Raw genomic sequence first — 12667 nt, 5'->3', positions numbered from 1 at the left:
GAATGAGCATTTTGCCCCCCTACAATCGGAGTCCTCATTTTACTGAACTCAGAAGGATGGAAGGCTGAGTTAACCTTGAGCCAGTCAGGATCAAACTCCTGACCATGGGCAGAGTTAGCCTGCAATTCTGCATTCTAACCACTGTGCCAACATGACTCTTTATTACTATTACTACTTTTCCAATCAGCATTGTGCAATGAGTGAGGATATCGCAGCAGCAGCAGAGATGCAGTAATGTCATGGGAAGGACCAACTCCTCAGTGCTATTCATATCAATGTTTTTTAAAGATGGCAACTTTAAGATGAACTGCTTGGGGAATTCTGGGAATTGAAGTCCAAACATCTTAAACCTGCCAAGCTTCAGAAACCCTGATCTACACAGATATCTATCTATGTTTTTGACTGCAAGCTGCCTGTGCAGTTACTTTTGAGCTGCACCCTCTTTCCATGTCCACGAAGGCACATGAGGGAGTGAGAAGCAACTGGGGGAAAAGATAGCTGAACTCATTCTTCCTCCTCAGGGGGTTACACCCAAAATATTAGCAAGATTCCAGCAATCCTTTAATACAGGTCCAATTTACATCATCCCTTGGTCTGTGCGATTCACCATCTAGTCACCAATGAAATGAAATGTGGCTAGGCTAGGTGGCTTAGTGGCTAAGGCGATCAGAAAGGTCAGCAGTTTGGCGGTTCGAATCCCTAGTATAGGTCTCCTGCGTGAGCAGTGGGTTGGACTAGATGACCTCCATGGTCCCTTCCAACTCTATTACTGTTACTGAAACTGCAAACCTGCTGGCAAAATGATTTCTTTAAAAAAGAAAAAAAAGCATTAATATTTCCCACCCAATAAGCAGCTGCTAACTGGCTCTGTAGAACTGAATTAGAAAAGTGGTCCTTTAATAGAAGCCAGACCCTGAGATGGCCATCCATCTCAAAGGTTAAAGCCATGTTATAAAGCCTTCTGCTAAGTTATTTATACAGTCAGTGAGAAGAGAGAGGTCAGGATATTGATTTCCGCAAAATGCCAGCAGTTCAAGGATAGAGAAAGACTTATTTCTCTTCTTCTGTATTCTACACAATTTATTGAAGATTACCACTAACAGCATTAAACAAAAAAATAGCACATGTCATATACACATGACACATGTGCTATTTTGCTAGTCCTACGGTTTATGATGAACTTATTGCATACATCACGATTCGTCCCAAAGCATGTGAATTTCAGAAATAGTGCAGAATCTTGGGTGAACACAACAGCTTCCAAATGACAGGACTCTCTGCATCAGAAATAATAGCTGTTGTTTTTGTTGTAGGAAGAGCATCGACAAAAAATTTAACCTTGCAGTCTATGCTATGAATGAAATGATGTGATGAAGCCAATTTATTGAACCTAAACTTCAGCCGTGGTCAATCCCTGAACAAGAGGAATCTCTCGTGCGATGCCAAGTATTTTGCCTTTTTAAGTTCCATGGTAGAAAAGAGAATATACACACATGGCTGTCATGCCTTATTATAAAATGAATACTGTTCTGTCCCCACTACATGTTAGGCTGTGAGCAGTTCGACATGCAGCTAAACCCACCTATCCTCCAATAAAACAGACCGTGTGCTTAGATCTGAATATTTTATTGAAAGAACAGGATATGGGGAAACTGGGGAAACTGGGGATACATACAATGAGAACCAAATACAAAATAGGCAGTATTAAGTTACTGCTGAACATAGCAATTAAGTTTAATAGCTTATTGTCATTGTACGTATATACACAGTATACCCATAAAACAAAATTCACATAACACCCAGAGACCAAGCCCAACACACATGACAATCCCCAGACATACCCCCCCACACCCAAAATTCCCCACCCCTCAACCACCTAAGCAGGCACACAGTAGACCAAGTAATGCTGTCCAACAGCTCACTGATGGTGGCCCTTTAGTTCATTGTTGAGTGCAATTATATCTCTGGGATAAAAACTACTCAGAAGACGTGTGGTCTGAGTTTTAATTGTTCTGTATCTTCTGCCAGAAGGCAACAGTCCAAAAAGATTGTAAACAGGATGGGAAGAGTCTCTGAGAATGTTGTGCAACTTCCTCAAACAGCGAGATGCGAAGATGTCATCCAGGGATGGTAGCTGGAGCCCGATGATATTCTGGGCAATTTTAATGATTCTCTGTAGAGCTTTTATGTCCACTGCAGAGCTGCTCCCATACCATGCAAGAATACTGTATTTCAGGTCACTGTCAATGGTGCTGCGATAGTAGGACAATGATGCTGAGATAGATTTATCTTCCTGAGTAAATTAGTAAATACAAGCAAATTTAAATCTCACCAGCGATGCTCTGTGTGTGGGATGTGGGTTTGTCTTTGGATGACCATGTGTTACTGCCTTCTCCAAATGCTAAAGGAAATGGGATCTGGCTTCCCAGCATGGACTTGGTTTGAGAGTGCGGGTTGATGGGTAAAATGGGTTGGGTCAGCTTCAAACAATATACTTGGTATTTCTCTCTCCGGCCACTAGATGGGGCTAGAGAGCAACAACAGTATAAAAGTTATATGTTGGGGAATGACAGGTACCATAATATTTTTGGTGCCTCTTTCAGTTATGGAATATTTAAAACTGTGATAAAGAACTGCAGGCTCCATATTCTGAAGAGCAAAAAGACACATGATGTATACTAGAGAGTTCTTAGATGTGTATCTTCCTGAATTCCCTCCAGAACCAAAAGAAAAGTTTTTACTGGATCTTTCTTCTGTGTGTTTTCCCACAACAAATATCTGGGAATAAGTTGACTGAGAAAGAGTGATTAGCCTGATATTCACTTACAGGACCTCAATAGCTGATCTGAACTTGGATCTCCTGACAGTTACTCTATCAACAGCAGAAAAAAACCATGGTATTTATAGGCTGTTTGGAGCCATTCCAAGGCATCTCATTCAGTGGTACGATTTTGAACCAGACACATCTTTAGTGCAGGCCATTAAAGCTCCATTAAAGCTTTTTTAACTCCTGTGATCAGACATAACATCAGATTTAACAATAAAAGGATGGAATAACTTTGCATTATACAAGTGGACAATATTTTTAACAGCTAACAGAAATAAATTGACAATGGTATTTCATCAACAACTTGGTTCACAAGCTCGTTCTGTTTTCATGTCCTGGTTTTATCTAACAGTGGTTTGTACACATGGCAGCCACCTGGGTTTGAATAAAATGAAAATATACAGTTCAGAACAAATTAGGAATAGAAAATTTCCAATGTTAATAATGATGATAATATATATTTTACCTTATCAACAATGGCTCAAGGTAACATACGGTGAATTAAAATTGTATTTAAAAAAGCAAAAAAACCAACACCTTTGAACTCTGATGTTGCGGAAGATTCCTGACAATACCATGGACAATCAAATTAGGTCAGCAGTGTGTGCAGCAGCTGAAAAAGCTAATACAATCCTTGGTTGTATAAACAGAGGCATAGAATCAAAATCACATGAAGTATTAGTACCATTTTATAAAGCCTTAATAAGGCCACACCTGAAATACTGCATCCAGTTTTGGTCACCACATTACAAAAAAGATGTTGAGACTTTGGAAAAAGTGCAAAGAAGAGCAACTAAGATGATTAAAGGCCTGGAGACTAAAACATATGAAGAACGGTCGCAGGATTTGGATTTGGCTAGTCTAGAGAAAAAAAGGACAAGGAATGACATGATAGCAGTATTCCAGTATCTGAAATGCTGCCACAAAGAGGAGGGGGGGGTGGATCCAATTTATTTTCTAAAGCACCAGAGGGCAGGACAAGAAACAATGGATGGAAATTAATCAAGGAGAGAAGCAACCTGGAATTAAGGAGAAACTGCCTAACAATGAGGACAGAGGAACAGCTTGCCTTCAGAAGTTGTAGGTGCTTCATCACTGGAGATTTTTAAGAAAAGACTGGAAGTCACTTGTCTGAAATGGTATAGGGAAGAGGTGTTAATCTCAAGGCCTGGAGGGCGGCTCCAGCCTGTAGGGTGCTTAAATCTGGTCTGTGGGGCCACCCTGGAAACAGCAAAGGACCGGCCCACGGTGCCTCTGCCAGTGAAAAAGGAACTCGCGAGGACCACGTGAAACCCTCCCGAGCTCCATTTTTCACTGGCAAAGGGTTGCGGGACACCATTGCAGCTGAAAACGGAGCTTGAGAGCTTGTTTTTGCTGCCAACACGAGTAAAGTTGAGCTGGCCACGCCCACACCCACTCTGGCCCCCTGAGGTCAAACTCAACCCTGATGCAACCCTCAATCAAATCGAGTTTGACACCCCTGCTCAAGCAGGAGGCTGGACTAGAAGACCTCCAAGGTCTCTTCCAGCTCTATTCTGATTGATTGATTGTAACCATTAGATCATCAAACAAATCAACCCAGAGTTTTCACTTGATGCACAAATGACAAGGCTCAAATTATCCTACCTGGGACACGTTATGCCAAGTCCCATCTCCTAGGAAAAGGCTCCAATGTGGGAAAAATGTAAGGAAAGAGAAAAGGATAACCAACAGCAAAGTGTTGAACTCAATTACAGCAGTGAGACATGGGAGACATGAAAGAACAGGCTAGAGATACATCATCATGGATTGATGTGGTGGCTACCTGAAAATAGCTTAATGGCATATAATCTTGGAAAAACGTACACACACAAACCTAACAATCTTTCAAGCTGAATCACAAACTGCCCTACCCCAGACCTTCTTTCCTATGCAAAGGGGAAGGGATGGAAGCAGAAGTCTAGGGGTCATGCTAGCTTCTGAAAAGAACTGTGACTTATTTTATCTGAATTGTCTGATATTTGTATCAAACATTGAGACAGCCTTGCAGGATAGGAATATGGCTCTATAAGCCCAGAACATAGATGCTCTAATATCTGCTTAATTAAGCAGGAATTTCTGGAATTTGACTCCACGTTGAGGAGATATCTTTTCTTATAGCCAATATTTACAACTGCTTAAAAACAGGAGCTTGCATAATCAGTGGGGACCTCAGTAAGGGCTTAATTTATTAGAAAAGAAAAAGGTTAAAGCTGAGAATCTTTAATCTAATACACATAGTTAAATATTCCCACCTGTGCAGAGTCCAACTGAAATTAATGGGTCTAGGCACAGCTGCTGAGATCCACAATTACATACATTGAAAGTGTGAGGGAAGCTATTTAACTGAAAGCCATATGGAAACTGAATTAAGCTTTCATGACTTAGTAGTATCTTTCTAGGAAGACGTTCTCCCTTTACTTTCTCTCCAAAAGATCTAATTTAACCTTTTTTTCCCCTTTAAAACTGATGGTCATATTTTGGACATCAACCATGATAAAGTATTGTTATTTATTATGATAGTTGTCCAAATTAATATCACAATGTCATCAACTGAGGGTTGATTAAAATTATGTGGCTCCTAACTGAGTATACAGGTAGTCCTCAATTTATGACCACAACTGAGCCCAAAATTTATATTGCTAAGTGAAATATTTGTTGTGAGTTTTGCCCTATTTTACTACCTTTCTTGCCACAGTTGTTAAGTGAGTCACTGCAGCTGTTAATTTAGTAACACAGTTGTGAAGTGAATCTGGTTTGACTTTGCTTGTCAGGAGGCTGCAAAAGGGGATCACATGCTCCTGGGACATAGCAATGGTCATAAATATGAACCAGTTGCCAAGCATCTGAATTTTGATCACATGATTACAGGGATGCTGCAATGTTGTAAATGTGAAAAAACGGTCGTAAGTCCCTTTTTTTCAGCACCGTTGTAACTTTAGTGAACGGTCACTAAATGAGCTGTTGTAAGTCGAGGACTACATGTATTTTGTTCCAAGTAGGCTAGTGTTATGCAAAGTTAATGATGTCGAGCACAATATGTTTAAAGCTTCTAATTGCTTGGTGAATGCTTTTAGTGTGACAAAGCGATTTTTTCCCCTCTAATCATTCTATTAACATTATCACCTAATAACTGATAGTCAAATCTTTTTGTTTGGCTTCTAAGTGTAAGACATAAAGGTGAAGGAGTCCCTGTGTATTTTACTCCGCTAGTCATTGCCGACTGTAGGGGGCGGTGCTTATCTCCATTCCATTGAGCCATCGCTGTCTGAAGATGCTTCTGCAGTCATGTGGCCAGCATGATGTCACGGAGCGCTGTTACCTTCCCACCGAAGTGGTACCTATTTATCTATTTGCATTTACATGCTTTTGAACTGTTAGGAGCTGGGTTAAGGACGTGACCTCATCATGTCACATGGCACTCGGGTCTCGAACCTGAGCTGCTGGCTTTCCAGCTCACAAGCCGAGTATCTTAACCACTGAGCCACCACGCTGTCCAAGTGTAAGACATATCAGACTAAAAAAAAAATCAGTATCAACAGGCAGGCACACAGAAGCGCTCAGAAACACACACACACACACACACACACACATCTCTATCCCAGATGAGATTCATACGGAGTTTCTCTACAGAATGTTCTCCTTGAATACATTCTTGTCAAACTCTCTCTGTAGTAAAGAGCAAGTCTGACCTTTGCTATTTCCTTTTGCCGTTGCAGGTCTTAGCACGATTTCTTATGCTGTTCTGGAGACTCTCCTGGCCTTTTAGAGCATATTTTAAAGAGGGCACAAGGAGAAGTAATTTCAAGGAAAATTATGTCCTCAATTCAGTCAGTGGAGTTTCTTCACTGGATCTAAGTCTTTCTATTCACTAGAGACAAAGTCCTATTGTAGTTAATAAAGTGTAATGTTCAAAGCATAAAAGGATGATATGGGGGGGGGATAGAAAGAAAAGCAGAGCTGTAACATTAGATCTAGCAAGTCAGAGTAAGCTATCTAATTTATTTTCTTGTTTCTCAATTATTTCAATTCAACTCTTAGTTTAAAAAACAAACACACAAAAATACTTATTTTGAATCAAACATCCACTAAGATGCAATCCTTAATGCTTAGGACAATATCTCTGGGACTATTGAATAGGGTTTTGGTTTTTTCCCCCCTCATCTCTTCTAGTGCCACTCCCTTGGAGGGGAATATTCATGTTGAAACATCCTTCACTTTTTGAAAACAGTTTTTCCGATCACAGATCTCAAGGGAAGTTATCACAGGGGCTGGGTGAGGCCAAGATGGAAGGTACCGAGAATCTGAATTTTTCTCATTGCTCTGAGACCTTGGCCTGCTTTCCAAAGTGGAACTAAAATTTGTTCTGCAACATTGCTTATACTGTCAAACTGAGGGCTTTGGTCTGACATTGACACATCTGGCATTCAGATTAGAGATGCTCTGGTTGACATTCATATTTTCAGAGAAATCGAATAAGAAAATTGTATTTTAAAAATGAGCCGCGGTGGCGCAGTGTTTAGAATGCAGTACTGCAGGCTACTTCTGCTGATCATCGGCTGCCAGTAGTTTGGCAGTTCAGGTCTTACCAGCCTTCCATCCTTCCAAGGTGGGTAAAAGGAGGACCCAGATTGTTGGGGGGCAATAGGCTGACTCTGTAATCTGTTTAGAGAGGGCTGTAAAGCACTGTGAAGCAGTATAGAAGACTAAGTGCGATTGCTATTGCTTTACAGTCCCTATTTATGCATGATTTGTCTACTTTTTTAAAACAAAATTGCTGTTCAGTTAATCAACTGATTTTTTTTTTTTTTTGTATTTATACATTGTCTGAGGTTGCCCCTATTGAGGTGGCTAACAGCCTACTATTATTTATTTATTTATTTATTTGGTTAAATTTATATGCCGCCCTTCTCCCGAGGGACTCGTGGCAGCTCACAAAAGGTTAAAAACCGAAGAACAATAAAAAATATAATTAATTTAGCATAATTAAAATCCCACAATTTAAAACCCATATTAAAACCAACTAAAAACACCCTGCAGATCAGATGAGTTGTTTAAAAAGCCACGTCTTTAGGTCCTTGCAGAAGGAGCGGAGGTCAGGAGCCGTTCAGAGCTCAGTGGGTAAGGCATTCCGGAGGGTTGGTGCGCTCACCGAGAACACCCTCATCCTGGGCGCCATCAGCCAACATTGCTTGGTCGACGGCACCCCGAGGAGGGCTGCCCTATGTGAGCGCGCTGGTCGGTGAGAGGCAGGCAGTAGGTGCTCCTTCAAGTACCCCGGGCCCATGCCACTATACTAAAAACTATTAAAAACAATAATCTAGAACAGGCAAGTACATTTCAAAAAAAAGTTACTGAGACAGCACAGAAAAACAAAGTTAGCAATATAAAGATAAGCCAACCAATAGCAAGAATAACAAATTGTTAGAAAACAGTAAATTGTAAAAGCTAGCTGCAAATTAAATATCAGCATAAATATAAATTAAAACATTTTTTAAAAAATAGATTCCATTCAATAGATATGGGCTGCTCCTTAAAAGCTCTGCCTCTAGCGTCCTTTGATCTAAATAATAAGAATAAGAATAAATAATAAGAGCCATGGTGGCACAGTGGTTAGAATGCAATATTGCAGGTGAACTCTACTCATTGCCAGCAGTTTGATTCTCACCGGCTCAAGGTTGACTCAGCCTTCCATCCTTCCCAGGTCGGTAAAATAAGGACCCAGATTGTTGGGGGCAATATGTTGACTCTGTAAACTGCTGAGAGAGGGCTGTGAAGCACTATAAAGCGGTATGTGAGTCTAAGTGCTATTGCTATCTAATGGTTCTTAAGAATGGGGGCCATATACATAGTGTATCAGTGATGAAACTTAAGTCTGGAAATCCATTTTCAAGTACAGATATTCCTTCAAACAAAGGAAAAACAAATCAACATGGAAAGAACTTATTAGTAAATGTATGCAAATAGCCTGAAAATATATTTGATTCATCCTTCCTTTCCAGCCTTTGAAAGATGTTAGAAGTGGCTGAGAGATTTGTTCTTTTGTGCATTTGTATGTCAAAGCAGAGAGGCATTCAGCCTCAGACCACTTTCACCCCTCTCAGACATTCTGTCTGTCTTCACCTCTGATTACATACATTCTGTTGGATACTTGCAATCAAGCACTATTTCCTTCCCATGTTTTTTTTTGAAAGTAATTTAATGCAGTTGGATTGTTAATGCTACATTTTAATGCAAATTGGAGAGCTCTTGCGTCTTTTGACCCCGCTGTTGGAACTGAGATGTAACTCTAACACTCTGAAATACATTTCAGAACCAGCATTTGCTTCTCCCTATCACTCATTCAGATGCAAGACAGAGCCTTTGGAGAAAAGGATACCCTCCTCCAGTGGTGGGATTCAAATAATTTAGCAACCAGTTCTCTGCCCTAATAACCATCTGGGTGGGCGTGGCCATGGTGGCCATGGCCAGGGGATGTGAGAGGCAGTACTCAGCCTCCTGCACCCACCCTGGGAGCAAAAATGGGCCATGGGCCCCTCCCGCACCCCGTTTTGGGTTAGTAGGCCTCCCTGCACTTACCTGGAAGCCAAAGTAGGGTGCATGGGGAAGGGTTGGGGAGGGGAGGGGCCAGCCAGTAATTTAACAACCGGTTTGCCAGAATTGGCCTGAACTGGCTGAATCCCACCACTGCCCTGCTCCTCTTCTAACCCTTTCTCATGTTTACCAGTTGGTATTTGCTGCCCCAACTAAGAAGGTAAGGGTTATGTGGTATGCCATGAATAGAGTAGTGTGAAAAAAAGGGGGGATATGAAATATTGAACCAAAGATTTTTAAAGTGTTCTTTTGGGCTTTTTTTTCAGAAAGAAGAGATGATATTCACATCATTAAAAATGCAAGTATTGGAGGGGAAAACATGATCCGAGAGCTATCATTTTTCAGAAAAAGTAGCAAAGGTTTCATTTTTATTTATTTATTAAACCCACTTATATCGCTGCCCAACTCACAATTGGTGACGCCAACTTTAATAAAAGTAAATTCATGTATTAACCTAAATAATAAAAAAGTTGGAAGTGAAGGGATAACTTTTAATTGCAGATTATAAATTAACCAGATTCATGCTATCCAAATGTGTGAATAGCTTTCTTTGCTAGAAGGAAAGATCTGTAAATACATATATTATTTTGAAAGAAAGCATGAATTTTCATGTGGACTTGTTTACCTGTTTACAAAAGCTGTGAAAGAGAAGTGAAAGATTTATGAATAAGAATATATGAAATAAAATAAATCAATTGATTCGTTTATCTGGGTGAGGGCCAAATGTAATAATTTCTTCAGGATGTGAACAATCCTTCCAAAGAAGCAAAAAAGTTCAAAGAGGATAGAGAACGATATTATTGGCTAGCTGAGATTACCTAACAGAGGAGACTCAGTTCCACCTTATTTGAAATAATGTTCAAGCAATATATTATTTTAAAGACAACACAGCAATGCTTTTGTTATAATCAAGAGAAAGCATGGGTGAGAACATGGAAAAGGGCATCAGATGGTTTATTTTTTATGGGTGTTTTTACTTTCATTTTGCTTTCAATCCAGGTATAATATGGATCTGTTATTGGAAAAGTCAATTACAGATCCCTACCCCCCAATAAAATCCTTCATGAAAATTATTATCGCCAAGTGGATTGTGATCTTGCACCTATTCTTGAGTAGTAAAGAAGAAAGGGGAAATTTAGCTGCTAGCTGTTTTAAAGTAACACAGCATTGGACCATACATTCAAGGTCTATTTGCTCCCTTTATGCAAATATTTTGGAATTCCACTCCCATAGTTCTTTGCCTCTGTTTTTACTGTTGAGGTTTGTTGGGAGCTGAAGAACAAAACTGTTAGAGAGGAAGAAATTGCCAACAATCTCATGTTATCTCTGCTCATCCATCCATTCCTATTAATCCCAAAACTTCAAAGTGGACAGGTGCTCTCCATAATGTGGAAGTGCAGCAGAAAAATGTGTTCTTTGAAAATTGTTAGTAAATTAATAGTAGGCCAGTTGTCTATTTCTTCAGTCCAAAAATGGTTGAAGCAACTGGCCAGTGTGAATAAGCCCTCTTTTCCCCACCTACTATTCATCCTATAATGTTTGTGCTAGCCCAATATTTAATGAAACAGCTTATAAACTTTAAGAGAATTGCCTTGTATATTTAGGGAAAAAAATGTAATGAATATTAAGGGCACGATATAGTCAAAGCGAAATTTTTCAAATCTTATTCTTCTTGTTGTTAGTTGCGAAGACATGTCCAACCCATCATGACCTCCAGGCCTTCCTGTCCTCTACCATCCTCTGGAGTCCATTTAAGGTCACGCCTACTGCTTCAGTGACTCCATCCAGCCACCTCTTTCTCTGCTGTCCCCTTCTTCTTTTGACCTCAATTGTTCCCAGCATTAGGCTCTTCTCTAGTGAGTCCTTCCTTCTCATTAGATGGCCAAAGTATTTGAGTTGTATCTTCAGGATCTGGCCTTCCAAAGAGCAGTCAGGGTTGATCTCCTCTAGGACTGACCAGTTTGATTGCCTTGCAGTCCAAGAGACTCGCAGGAGTCTTCTCCAGCACCATAGTTCAAAAGCCTCAATTCTTTGGCGCTCAGCCTTTCTTATGGTCCAACTTTCACAGCCATACATCTTATTCTTAAGGGAAGTGAAAGGTGCATTTGCAATCTTCTTGTATCCAAATCAATGGAGTTGCAAAGCCTATTTAGTAGCTCATATCTCTGAAATTATATTAGTTCCCATTTAACATTCAACATTCTTGGAAACATATTTACTTTTGAACTCATGACTTATCAAAACCAGGAGAATAGCAAAAGGTCTGACCTCAAAGTTTCACTAGCTTTGTGAAAGATTATTTAAAACAAGACAGTTGTTTGACCACATCAAAAGACTTATTTGATCTCATAAAAAGACTGCTTTGAGAGATGACTTGCAATACTACACTGCAATACTACACTGCAAACATCACACATTTATCATGAATATTAATTTGACTTCTCCTCATAATTGCTGGCAAATGGATACTTCAACAGTGTTCACTGAACAGTATTAAATATTGAACAAGACTGAAGTTGTATATATAATAATATGATTTGTGGTGACATACAGTAATGACGTGATAAACACATATGTGCAATCCAGACCACAGTCCATTTTTTTTTTTTCATTTAAGTGAAGGATATCGACTTGGCATGCTTAGAGTAGAATCTGAGTTCCATCTTGGAAATTGCAGATAGTATTTCCCAGGAAGACATCTGGCATTTGTAAAACCAGGTTGTGACTTTAGTAATCCCACAATGATATTAATGGGCAGAGCAGTTCTGTCACATATCTTCAACTGTGACTGAGTGGAATCTTTATAGTTTGGAACTTGTTCTGAAGGGACATAATCTTTTCTGAAACAGCAGCTAAGAGCTGCCTCATGTTGTTCTACTGTACTAAGATACTGATTGAGAAGAACAAAACAGATCCAATAGTGTAAAAGAAGCAATGAGGTGATTCACATCTTGGGATTTTACCTCTCACACAGCCACAGGAAAACATGACAAACCAGCAAGAAAGCAATCCCTAAATTGCCCAATTTCGCAACCACACAAAAATGCAATTCATTTTCATTTATGTGCTATATGAATTAAATTTATGATTTCTCTAATTATCAGAGCCCACATGGTGTAATAAGAGAGCCAGTTTGGTTTGGTGGTTAAGAGACCAGGCTAGAAACCAAGAAACTATGAGTTCACTGGGCTTACTTACTGGACTGCTCATTCGCCCTTTGCCCAACTT

The 12667-nt window shown here is 39.9% G+C and overlaps 1 long non-coding RNA gene across 3 annotated transcripts in view; it reads left to right on the top strand.

Annotated features, from left to right (window-relative positions):
* LOC117674238 (uncharacterized) overlaps positions 1-12667 on the top strand; it is an 83253-nt gene that overhangs the window by 61521 nt on the left and 9065 nt on the right. The window contains exon 2 of one of the 3 annotated variants that reach the window (XR_015731309.1): positions 9706-9798. The exons of the other annotated variants lie outside the window; for them this stretch is intronic. This is a non-coding gene — a long non-coding RNA (uncharacterized LOC117674238). The remainder of the gene's footprint in view (positions 1-9705; positions 9799-12667) is intronic. 3 annotated transcript variants of the gene reach the window in all.

The sequence above is a fragment of the Pantherophis guttatus genome, chromosome 1 (assembly GCF_059756535.1).
Source record: "Pantherophis guttatus breed Tessera chromosome 1, ASM5975653v1, whole genome shotgun sequence".
NCBI classification, from domain to species: Eukaryota; Metazoa; Chordata; class Lepidosauria; order Squamata; family Colubridae; genus Pantherophis; species Pantherophis guttatus.
The sequence above is the reverse complement of the archived record's forward strand: the minus strand, read 5'-3'. Positions and strand labels throughout refer to the sequence as shown.